At 53.0% G+C, this 11,050-nt stretch overlaps 1 long non-coding RNA gene across 1 annotated transcript; it reads right to left on the bottom strand.

The window, feature by feature from the left end:
• Positions 1 to 1,064: 1,064 nt before the first annotated feature.
• Positions 1,065 to 9,083, bottom strand: LOC131496376 (uncharacterized). Its single transcript, XR_009254467.1, has 2 exons — positions 8,832 to 9,083; positions 1,065 to 4,196 (listed from the first exon to the last, which is right to left on the bottom strand). It is a non-coding gene; the product is annotated as an uncharacterized LOC131496376 (long non-coding RNA).
• Positions 9,084 to 11,050: the final 1,967 nt, after the last annotated feature.

The following is an 11,050-nucleotide window of genomic DNA, read 5'->3' as shown; positions in this document are numbered from 1 at the left end:
CGAAGTCGTACACTTAACCGGCTGAGTCACCCAGGTGCCCCCCCCCCCCCGGCCCCTTCCTGTGTCCAGGGCAGGTAGATCAGCCCAAACTTGGAAGATGCCAAAGTGGATTTCGCAGTCTGGGCCCGGTCCTCCCCCGCAGCAGGAAGGAGGAAAGAATGATGGTGGGCTTGCACCAGCTCTCCGGCAGTGCACCCCTGGCCTTTGGGGCACCACCTTCTACCTCTGACACTTGGAGTAATTTCTCCAAACAAAAGGATTTCCAATTGAGGAATTCTTCTGGCACTTCTAAAAATAGCTTTGTAACTTTTGTCACCTTCTTACAAGGGAAATCCATCAAGAAAGAGAGGAATGGAACAGCTGTTCAAAAGGAGGTGGTTTGGGGCACCTGGGTGGCTCAGTGGGTTGAGCATCTGACTCTTGGCTTTGGCTCAGGTCATGATCTCATGATTTGTGGGTTCGAGCCCTGCATCAGGCTCTGTGCCGACAGTGCAGAGCCTGCTTGGGATTCTCTCTCTCTCTCTCTCTCTCTCTCTCTCTCTGCCCTTCTGCTCACTCACTCACTCTCACTTTCTCAAAATAAATTTTAAAAAATAAAAAATAATAAAAGGTTGTTTAAAAAAAAAAAAAAAAGACGAGGCGGCGTGTAGAGCCCCAGATCTAGCCTCTGTGAGGCCTGCCTGTACTTAGTGCTGTGTCCTTGACCGCTGAGAGGTTTCCCCCAGTGTAGCTTAAAGTACTACAGGGTCCCCTCGCCGCTGTGCACCTGAGCTGGCCTCAGGAAGCCTCTGGGGCACGCCCCACCAGAAAGGATGTGGGTAAATCGCCTCTTGGTGGGACTGTGGAGCTGTCGGGAGCTGGTGAGCCCTTCCCACTGCGAGGTCAGCTGCGACAAGGCCCAGCTGGGAGACCGGGTCAGGCTCTGGAGGTCCCCTTAGCAAAATAGGAGGTTAGTAAAGTGTATTGATGATTCCTCAGAGCCTCAGGGAAAGCACAGTCCCAAAAGAGATCAACATTTTCTCCTCTGCTGAAAAGGCACAGGGAGAAAAAGTGCAGTTATGTAATCCCGTTAGAGAAAACTCTTTATTCCTGTCTTCTGAAAGTACTTACGGTCAGATCCAGGGAAATTAATCCTTTTCTCCTCAAATTCTAGTCCACACCGAATTCCTTGCCATACTAAGTATTTGTGACTGAAGCTAATGCACTGATTGGCCACAACGAGGCTCCTGACCACCGAGTGTGGATTTCTGGGGGAGCCCGAGGAAGCAGGGAAACCCCTGACATCTCGGCTTATCACACACACCTCAGAGCAGCACTGCCCCACCAGATCGTGACCTTTCCCAGGGTTACAACCAGTGGGCTTGGAGGTGATCCGTAATCTGTAATGGTCCTTCTCAGATGCAGGTCTCCTCAGAGTCCTGAGCAGCAGAGCGGGGGATGGGCAAAATTCTGGCGTGCGTTCCTGCCGGGCAACAAAGTCCTACAGGACTAAGTGTCCTAGAGAAATAACACCTGTCAGGAAAAGGCTATGGCTTTAACATCCTCAAAATCACCGTTTGGCAGCTGTTTTAGTGATAAGTGATGCAGGCAGGAATCAGCAATGGATCCTAAAGACAGTGGGTCAAAGTAAGAGGAGTAACAGGACAGTCACATGGTCGCAGAGCAGCTCCTCACAAGACATTTATTCATTAGTTACAAAAGGAAGAACTCGGGGGCACCTGGGTGGCTCAGTCGGTCAAGCATCCCAGTCTTGGTTTCGCCTCAGATCCTGATGTTCCGGTTCGCGAGTTCGAGCCCCGCGCTGGGCTCTGTACTGACAGCTCGGAGCCTGGAGCCTGCCTAGAACTCTCTGTCTCCCTCTCTCTCTGCCCTTCCCCTGCTCTCTCTCTCCCTTTCTCTTTCTCTCTTTCTCTCAAAATAAATAAATAAACTTTAAAAAAAAGGCAGGGGGAGAATGGTACCTTCCTAGGGGAGAAACCTCACAGATACCACCTTAACTCGGTGATGGAAGATGTTAACTTCCGTCACGAGCGACAGGTGGCACGCACCTCCTGAGGGATGCTCTTAAATGAACACAGTGCCAAAAATGTTATAGCCCGAGTCCAAGCATAAGGAAATAGTAGACAAACCCAAGTTGAGAAACGTTATACAACTAAACTTTACTCCTTAAAAATACATGAGCCTAATCGTGGGAAATATCAGACAAACCCAAACCAAGGGATGTTACACAAATAACTTTTACTCTTTAAAAATATGTAACATTTAAAAATGTCATGAAATACAAAACCTGAGGAACTGTTCCCGATTCAAGGCGACTGCAAGGAGATGAGAACTGAATGTTACTCACGTCTGAGCTTTCTTTTGTTATAAAAGATGTTACAGGGGACATTTAGCAGCATCTCGGTGAGGTTTCTAGACTAGATAATATTGTAGCATTGTTACTTTGTTGATTTTGATCATCGCACTGAGGTTACATAAGAATGCTCTTGTTTTTAAAGAACATTCTTGGTTTAGTGGGGGGGAGGGGGGGCACTTGGGTGGCTTAGCTGGTTAGGCTTCCAACTCTTGATCTTGGTTTGGGTCACAATCTCACCCGCATCAGGCTCTGCGCTGGCAGAGGGCACTCTCTCTCAATAAATAAATAAACTTTTTTTAAAAGCTCTTTTTTTTTTTTAATTTTCCGAAGTTTATTTATTTATGAGAGAGAGAGAGACAAGGTGCGAGCGGGGGAAGGGGCAGAGAGAGAGGGAGAGAGAGAGAATCCCAAGCAGGCTCTGCACCATCAGCATGAAGCCCGATGCAGGACTTGAACTCACGAAGCCGTGAGATCATGACCTGAGCGGAAGTCAGACATGCTCAACCGACTGAGCCACCCGGGCGCCCCTTAAAAATTGTTTTTTAAAAAATTTTAATGTCTATTTATGAGAGAGAGAGAGACAAGGTGCAAGCGCGGGAGGGGCAGAGAGAGAGGGAGACCCAGAATCCGAAGCAGGCTCCAGGCTCTGAGCTGTCGGCACAGAGCCCGACGCGGGGCTCAACCCATGAACCGCGAGGTCGTGACCCGAGCCAAAGTCCGAAACTCAACCCACTGAGCCACCCAGGTGCCCCTAAAATTTTTTTTTTTTTTTTTAATAAGGAAAGAGAAGACAGTCTTTCCCGAGGATTTTTGGACCCAGAGAACTGTGGTTGTGAAAGGTTGTCACTTGTGCTGTGTCAGGGCGCAGGGGACTGCGTTGGGCTCTGACCAGGCAGAGGAACTGGTCCGTGCAGAGATGCAGCAGCAGGAACCACATGAAAAGTGAAAGAATAAACATTGCTTCCTGAAGGCCGTAGCGTCTTCCCGTTATTTCCCGAGTCCAGTCGGGTCTGCTCAAACTCTAAAATCGCACCTCTGGACCTACTCTTTCTTTCTTAATTTTAACTGGGCTCCACGACGAGCACGGGGCTGGAACTCACTACCCTGAGGTTAAGTGCCGCACGCTGTACCCTGAGCCCGCTGGGCGCCCCTGGCTCTACTCTTCCGTGCTGCCTGCTGCAGCAGAGGAAGGAAAGCGGAGGTGAGGACGGGTGGGGCAAGGGTGAGGGTTTTCGAGCATCCTGGCGTAACCGACATCATCCTTCCCTTTGAACGTGTTTCATCACTGGAGGCAGCTCAGGGCAATCTCTGTTCTTTGCAGTAAAGGAGGCCTGCGGAAAACCCCGGAGGAAGGGAGTGAGCCGTGGGGCGGATCTGAGAGGGGGGTGCAGGTACTCAGAGCCCCTGGGCAACCCAGGGGGGACACGAGGGCGAGCCTCGCCCGGAGCAAGTGGAGGCTGCGCCGCGAGGAGGAACACGCTGCAAAGCCTGGAGGCTGCGCGGGCAGGACCTGGCGGTGGGGTGGACGGGGCAGTGGTGCTGAGCAAACGGTGGAGATGCCGGGGAGGGACAGCGGCCCCGGCCTGGCGGCCACCAGGACTCTTTCCTCCGTGCTGTCCTTGTGCACAAGGACGCACCCTGCTTCGGTGCTGGCTGGCACCCCACTGTACGAACTTCCCACTGTTGGCTTCCCACTCACCTGACGCGTAAGCAGCTCATCCATTTGACTTGTCGTCCGCGTGAAGCTACGTCAAATGAAGCGTCTGTGAACACTGGCGTACAAGTCTTCATGTGAACGTATACCCTGATTTCTCAGCCTAAGTGCCTGGGAGCGGGATGCCTAGGACATATGAAGCATATGTTTAACTTTTTAAGAAAACACCGACTTGGTTTGGGCTCGAACTCACGAACCACAGGATCGTGACCCGAGCCGAAGTGGGACGCTCAACCAACTGAGCCACCCAGACGCCCCCCCCCGAGAAACCCTTGAGTTGTTTTGCCAAGCGATTATATCATTTTACGTTCCCGCCACTTCCTTGCTAGCACTTGCTGTGGGCAGTTTTTCATCTTAGACATCCTCCGAGGGATGCGTTACAGCTCATCGTGGTTTGAGTTTGCATTTCCCTAATGGCCGATGCTGTCCAGCATCTTCTCGGGGCCGCTTTGGTATCCCCACATCATCTTTGATGAAGTATCTGCTCAAATCCTTTGCCCATTTGAAAAATAAAGTTGTTTTCTTACTACTGAAATTTTTTAATGTTTATTTTTTTATCTGTGAGAGAAAGGGGGGAAGGGGAGAGGCAGAGAGAAATGGGGACAGGGACCTGAAGCAGGCTCTGTGCTGACAGCACAAACCATGAGATCACGACCTGAGCCAAAGTCAGCCGCTTAACCTACTAAGCCACCCGGGCTTAGCCCCAAGAGCTCTTTAGGTATTCTAGATACATCCTTTATCGGATCTCTGGTCTGCAAATGTTTTCTTTCAGTCTGTGGCTTGTCTTTTCATTTTCTTCACAGTGTTTCTCAAAGAGCAGAAGTTCTCAATTTCGATGAAGTCCAATTTATCAGCTTTTGCTTTTGTAGATTATGTTTCTGATGTATCTTAGAAATCTTTGCCCGACCTAAGGCCACAAATTTTCTCCTTTGTTTTCTGGTAGAAGTTTTGGGGTTTTAGGTTTTACATTTGGATCTATGATCCTCTGAGTTCATTTTCGTGCATGGTGTGAGGTAGGGATTGGAGGTCTCTTGTACACACTCTTTTTTTTTACTGTGGATATTCAACTGTTACATGAGCATTTGTTGAAAAGACTGTGCATTCTTCAATGACTTTCTTTGCACCTTTGTCAAAATCCAAGTGGCCATAAGCGTGTGGGTCTATTTCAGGACTCCCGGTTCTGCTGCACTGACGTTTGTCCTTTTGCTGGTACCACACCGTCTTGACTACTGTTGCTATAGTTTGAGTACACCAACTTTACCTTTTTGCAAAATTGTTTTGGCGATTCTACAAAATCGTTTGGCTCTTTGTGTTTCCATATGAATTTCTGAATCTGCTTGTCAATTTCTATTTTTAAAAAGGCCTGCTAGAGTTTTTATTAGAATTGCATTAAATCTACATACCAATTATAAGGAGAAGTGATATCTCGTTGAGTCTTGCAGCACATGAACTCATTTATACCGCTCCGTTTATTTAGGTCTTCCTTCCTTCCTTCCTTCCTTCCTTTTCCTTAAGTAATCTCTGCACCCAAAGTGGGGCTCAAACTCATGACTCATGATCAAGAGTCAACTGCTCTACCAACTGAGCCAGCCAGACACCCCTATTTAGGTCTTCTTTAATTTCTCATGGCAGCATTTCGTAGTTTTCAGTGTACCGGATTGCACGTCTTTTGTCACATTTATCCCTAAGATTTTTATTTTTATTTTTGATGCTCTGCCAGTTTCATTTTAATGTGGACAATGAAAGACAGATCTCTATCTCTGCCTTTGCAATTTTTCTGTAAGTCTAAGACTATTCCCAAATATAAAGTTGAGAGAGAGAGATTGATCTGGAACTTGCCCACGAACCTTGAAGCTTCCCATGCCCCTTACTGAAACTGCAGTGAGTCTCTGCAGACATGGGGAGGTGTGGCAAGGTGGTTGGCGAGGGGGGGGGGGACGTGGGGGGGGGTCTGGATTAGGGTCAGGTGTCCTGCTCCTACCATCTATCATCCCCGGAGCATCTGGAACATCTGTCTCTACCACAAGTGCAAATGCAGAGCTCCCTTCTCCTGCTCTGGGGGCCTGGGCGATGGGGAGTAGTTCTGTCCCTCCTGCCTCCCGTTCCCCTTTACCAAGATTTGGGAGTGCACGCGCAGGGGTGTGGGGCTGGAGAGACGTGTGGGCTAAAGCTGGTGACTGAGGGGCAGGCCCAGTCCCCAGAAGTCCTTCTTATGTAAGGCAGATGCCATAATCTACCACTGCATGTCCTGGGACTCCAACTGAGATAGAAAACCGGCTGGTAAAGGCTGGCTTCAGAGGATAATAGGAACGCGAGGAATAACGAAATCCTTTCATGGGATCCGGGTCCTCCCGTCTCCCGGCAGTTGTGTACAAAGACCGTCTGGAGAGGAGTTGGCTATTGTCCATCCATCCACATCCTGGTGCTGTCTCCCTTGAAGACTAGGAGTGTCCCAAGGGCAGGGCCTGGCGCTTGGGGCCCTGCAGAAGGGGGTAGAGATTATAGGGGGAAAGAAATGCCTAAAGGGTTTCGTGATGTCTTGGAGAGCGCTAGATTCGAGAAGTCAAGAGACTTTCATCTCACGTCCTGACTCTGCCACGAGTTCTCTGGTGGCCTTGGGCAACTCACTTTCTCTCCTTCCCGTTTTTTAAATGTTTATTTATTTTGTGAGGTACCTGGTGGCTCAGTCGGTTGAGTGTCCGACTTTGACTCAGGTCAGGATCTCGCGGTTTGTGAGTTCAAGCCTCGCATCGGGCTCTGTGCTGACAGCTCAGAGCCCGGAGCCTGATTCGGATTCTGTTGTCTCCCTCTCTCTGCCCCTCACCCACTCACACTCTGTGTGTGTGTCTCTCTCTCTCAAAACTAAGTAAACATTAAAAAAACAATGTTTATTTACTTTGAGAAAGAGAGAGTGAGAGCGGGGAAGGGAAGAGAAAGACAGGGAGAGAGAATCCCAAGCAGGCCTCTGTCAGCGCAGAGCCTGACTCAGGGCTCAGACTCAGGAACTGTGAGATCAGGACCTGAGCCGACATCAAGAGTCGGATGCTTAACCGACTTTCTCTCCTTATTAAAAGAGAAGTTGAATTAGGTGATCTTCGCGATCCCAACCATCTCAGAAAGTACATGAGAAGACCATATATTTCTTTTTATTGGTCTCCCCTGCGTCTAGCACAGGGCCTGACACATAATAAGGGTTCAAGAAATGCTGTGGACAGTGAGTGAATGAATGAATGAATGAATGAACACCTGAACTAAAAAATTAAAAAAAATAAAAGGATCCAAAGTGAAGTTCTTAGATGAGCCAGCTGGTGGCATCACCTCTCTTTGTGACCACGGGTGCTGCTAGTGTCAGAACAAGGAAAGGACTCAGATTAGAAATGAATAAAGACCAAACGATCAGAGGACCAGATATTTCAGGGACGCCTGGGTGGCTCAGCCGGTTAAGCCTCAGACTTCGGCTCAGGTCGTGATCTCGCGGTTCATGAGTTTGAACCCCACATGGGGCTCTGTGCTGACGGCGTGGAGCCTGCTTGGGATCCTCTGTCTCCCTCTCTCTCTGTCCCTCCCCTCTTCTCGCAGTCTCTCTCTCAAAAAGAAGTAAAATTTTAAAAATAACAAAAATATTTTTAAAAGTGGGTAGCAGAACCCTGGAATTCTGACCCACTTCTGTTCTCCATCAAAGAGAAAATAAGTCCAATGCACTGACCAGTTCACGGCCATCCATCGTGCTGCTGGGTGGCTGGAAGAATACACATGGCCCTGACACAGAGAGGGACTGGCACAGAGGCACCCAGGAACAGTCCCTAAGGCCAGCAGGTGGCCTGTGGGGCTCACCTGAACTTGGGCTCAGTATGTCCCTTCTGCCACCCACTCCATACCCACCCCTTGCTGAATGACCCAAACATGCTGGCGCCCAGTCTGGGTCTCTCCTGGAGGTTCATCACACCCACTGCTGATTGGTGTTCCAGAAGGGCCCTTCTCCTCCCCAGCACTCCAAGGGAATTGGAGTTCAAGCATCTTAATTAGCTGGCAGAGGGCAGGAAGGTGTTGAATGTTTTGGAGCGCTTGAAAGAAAGCCCTCTCTTACCTACGCACCTCCCACCTTCTCTTTTTCCCCATCACAGCACATTTTGCAAAGGATACGGGTATGGGCACAAAAGGGGAAGACCCAGTGAGGCACTTCTACCAGTTAGGACTGAGATCACGGGGAGACAGGATGAGGTGTGGGTGCGGGTGTATCTCAGGATCCATGCGTCTCTGACATGGGCTCGGGGATTGGAGGAGAGGGTGGGGGTCCCGCTGGCCTCTGACTCCACAGACTAGAGCAGGAAAGGGTGAAACGGCAGGGGGTGACAGGCTGGCAGGACAGCTTCAGACTCAGGAGCAGCGCTGAGGGCGGGCCACTCAGGTCCCCACAGGCTGTGCTCCGGGAGGGGGCGATGAACAGGAAGCTGTGACTCCCCCACTTTCTCTCCCAGCCCTTAGCCTCAAGGTCACTTGCTGCCATGAATTCCGACCCGTGTTTTAGTTGGCACCCTTCCCTGGGCATGGTGACAACAGATAGCTGTGCTGCACCCCGCTCCTTTCCAGCAGAACACCTCAAATTTTCCTTTGAAATAATAATCATCACACAAAGAGCAACCTACAAAGTGCTTCCTGACATGCTTTATCTCATTGAATCACGCCAGTCCTGTGGAGCAGAACCTTCTGTCTGAAAATGCTAACAAGAAAGCGGAGGCTCAGGAGAGTGAAGTGACTTACCCAAGTCACACAGCCAGTGAGGAGCAGACCTGGAACTCCAGAACCATCCGGATTCCGTGCCCTCGTGCCCACCCCACCCCTGCCCCCAGGCCCCAAGACAGCACTTTCTGCAGAGAAGGGGGTCCCCGCACCAGGTCAGGAAAGGAGGGGGCTCCAAGTTTGGCTCCTGTCATCCCTCAGACGGGGTACCCCTGGCCCTCGCCCTGCGCGGAGGCTTGGGTCTGCCCTCCCCAGTGGCTGACTCCCCTTTGTCCCCCCTCCTCTCTACCCGGTAGAGCCCTTACCGCTCACAGGTGCACACCGGCCCTCGCACCTGCCCCGGCGGGCGGCCGGCGCTCCCATCCGGTGGCCCCTCCAAGACCGGCGGAGGGTGGGGCGCAGCCTGTCCCTTCCCCGGTCCCCGGCGGGGGCGTGGCGGGGGCGTGGCTCGCGGCCGCTCAGGCCCCGAGGGAGGCGCCTGCACCCCAGCAGCTCGGCCCCGCTGCCCCCGAGGCCAGTTCCTAGCCCCGAGGGTCACGGTCGCCCCGACGCATGGGTCTGTGGGGGCGGCCGGCTTGCAGGGAAACCTGGTGGTGCTGTGGGTGCTGGGAGCCGTGCCTGGCGAGCCCCCGGCCCCCTTCCGACACTTTTGTCTTCAACCTGGCCCTGGCGGGCCTGGGGCCGCCCTCACTCTCCCCTTCTGGGCACCTGAGTCCGCCCTGGACTTCCGCCGGCCCGAAGTGCCCTCTGCAAGATGGCCCCGAAGGCCACTGTCCTCCACGTCTGCGCCAGCGTCCCCCTCACCCCCGGCGCATGGTGGCCGTGGCTGCCGGACCAGGCACCCGCCTCTCGCTTTCCTGGCCCTGCATGGCCACCCTGGCGGTGTGGATGGTGGCCGTCCTGGTGACGGTGCCCACGGCTGTTTTGGGGCCGAGGGTGAGGTGTGGGGCACCCGTCTGTCCGCTGCACTGCCACGGCAGGTACTGGCCGGGGGGGGGCTGGCTTTCGTGGTCCCCGGGTCCCCTGGCTACCACGGGCTGCTGCTGTCGCTGGGCAACGGCAGAGTGGCAGGGGCGTGGCCCACTGTGTCCCTACCCTGGAGGCCTCTTTCTTCCTCTGCCGCTTCCCCAACCACCTGGACACTCTCATGGAGTGCTGGTGACGTCTGACCTGGTGCTCTGGGATAGCATCTGTCTACGCCATCCATACCCCCGTCTTCCCTGTCACCACACGGCAACAGCTGCCTGAACCCCGTGCCGTCCTGAGGCAGGAGCCTGATGGGCCCTGGCAGATGCCTTCAGTGATCTGTGAGCAAGGCTGCGACCCTAGGGCCCGGGCCGGCTGGAACTGGGGGCCCTAAAGACCATAGGCAGGTGGTGGGGGGAGAGCACTCTGCCAGGAGAGAGGTCCTTCTACCATGGCCACCGACTTGGACAAAGGGACACCTGGGGGGAGGGTGTTGAACACCCTACCCTCCTTTTCTGGGCTCCGCCAGGGACAGAACCCTGCACCCTAGGGATTGCTGGTGTGGGCTGCGGCACCCTCTGGGAGTCTCTGATCTCTTCTGGGTGTGGTGGAATGTGGGGTCACGTGGGGGAGCTTAGGTCTTTGCTCACCTGGAGGTATGGGTAGGACAAGGGGAAGGAGGAAGGTTGGAGAATAACCTGTATCATCCACGACTGTCTGGACGCTGCCGCCTCTGGTTCAGTTGCCCCGTTTCTGCCTTTTGTGAGCATTCTCAGGAAAATTCCCAAGGGTCCTAGACTAAGGGGTCAGAGGTCAACACACCAGCACCTGTTTCCCTCTGTCTGCCCTCCCCGACACGCCTACCCTCACCCCAAATAGGGTGTACCCTTGCTCTCTGGTGCCAGAGCCAAAAGTGCCCTCCCCCTGGCCATCTCCACCGTACAGCATCCCAGTGGTGCCCAGAGAAACCTGGGGCCTGCAGACCTCAGCTGAGAAAGCGGGGTCCTCGGGCAGGGGGATGCCCTGCGTGAGTCCCGCTGGTCTCTGGCACCAGCCCAGGCCCAAGTGTAAACACCCTGTGTGTCCATCGTTAAACCAGGATTTGGAGGGAGAAGTGGGGAGAAGGCAAGGATGTGGGTGGGGCATAGGGAGGAGAGAGATGGGGAGGGACTGGGAGAAGAGGGGGCTGCAGGTACGTCCAGAGAAGTGGGAACCAGAGAGTCGGAGGCTCGTGAGGGTGTCCCTCCCTCCTGTCCCAAGTGTGCAGCTCAGAG

This window comes from Neofelis nebulosa, chromosome 15 (assembly GCF_028018385.1).
Source record: "Neofelis nebulosa isolate mNeoNeb1 chromosome 15, mNeoNeb1.pri, whole genome shotgun sequence".
NCBI classification, from domain to species: domain Eukaryota; kingdom Metazoa; phylum Chordata; class Mammalia; order Carnivora; family Felidae; genus Neofelis; species Neofelis nebulosa.
The sequence above is the reverse complement of the archived record's forward strand: the minus strand, read 5'-3'. Positions and strand labels throughout refer to the sequence as shown.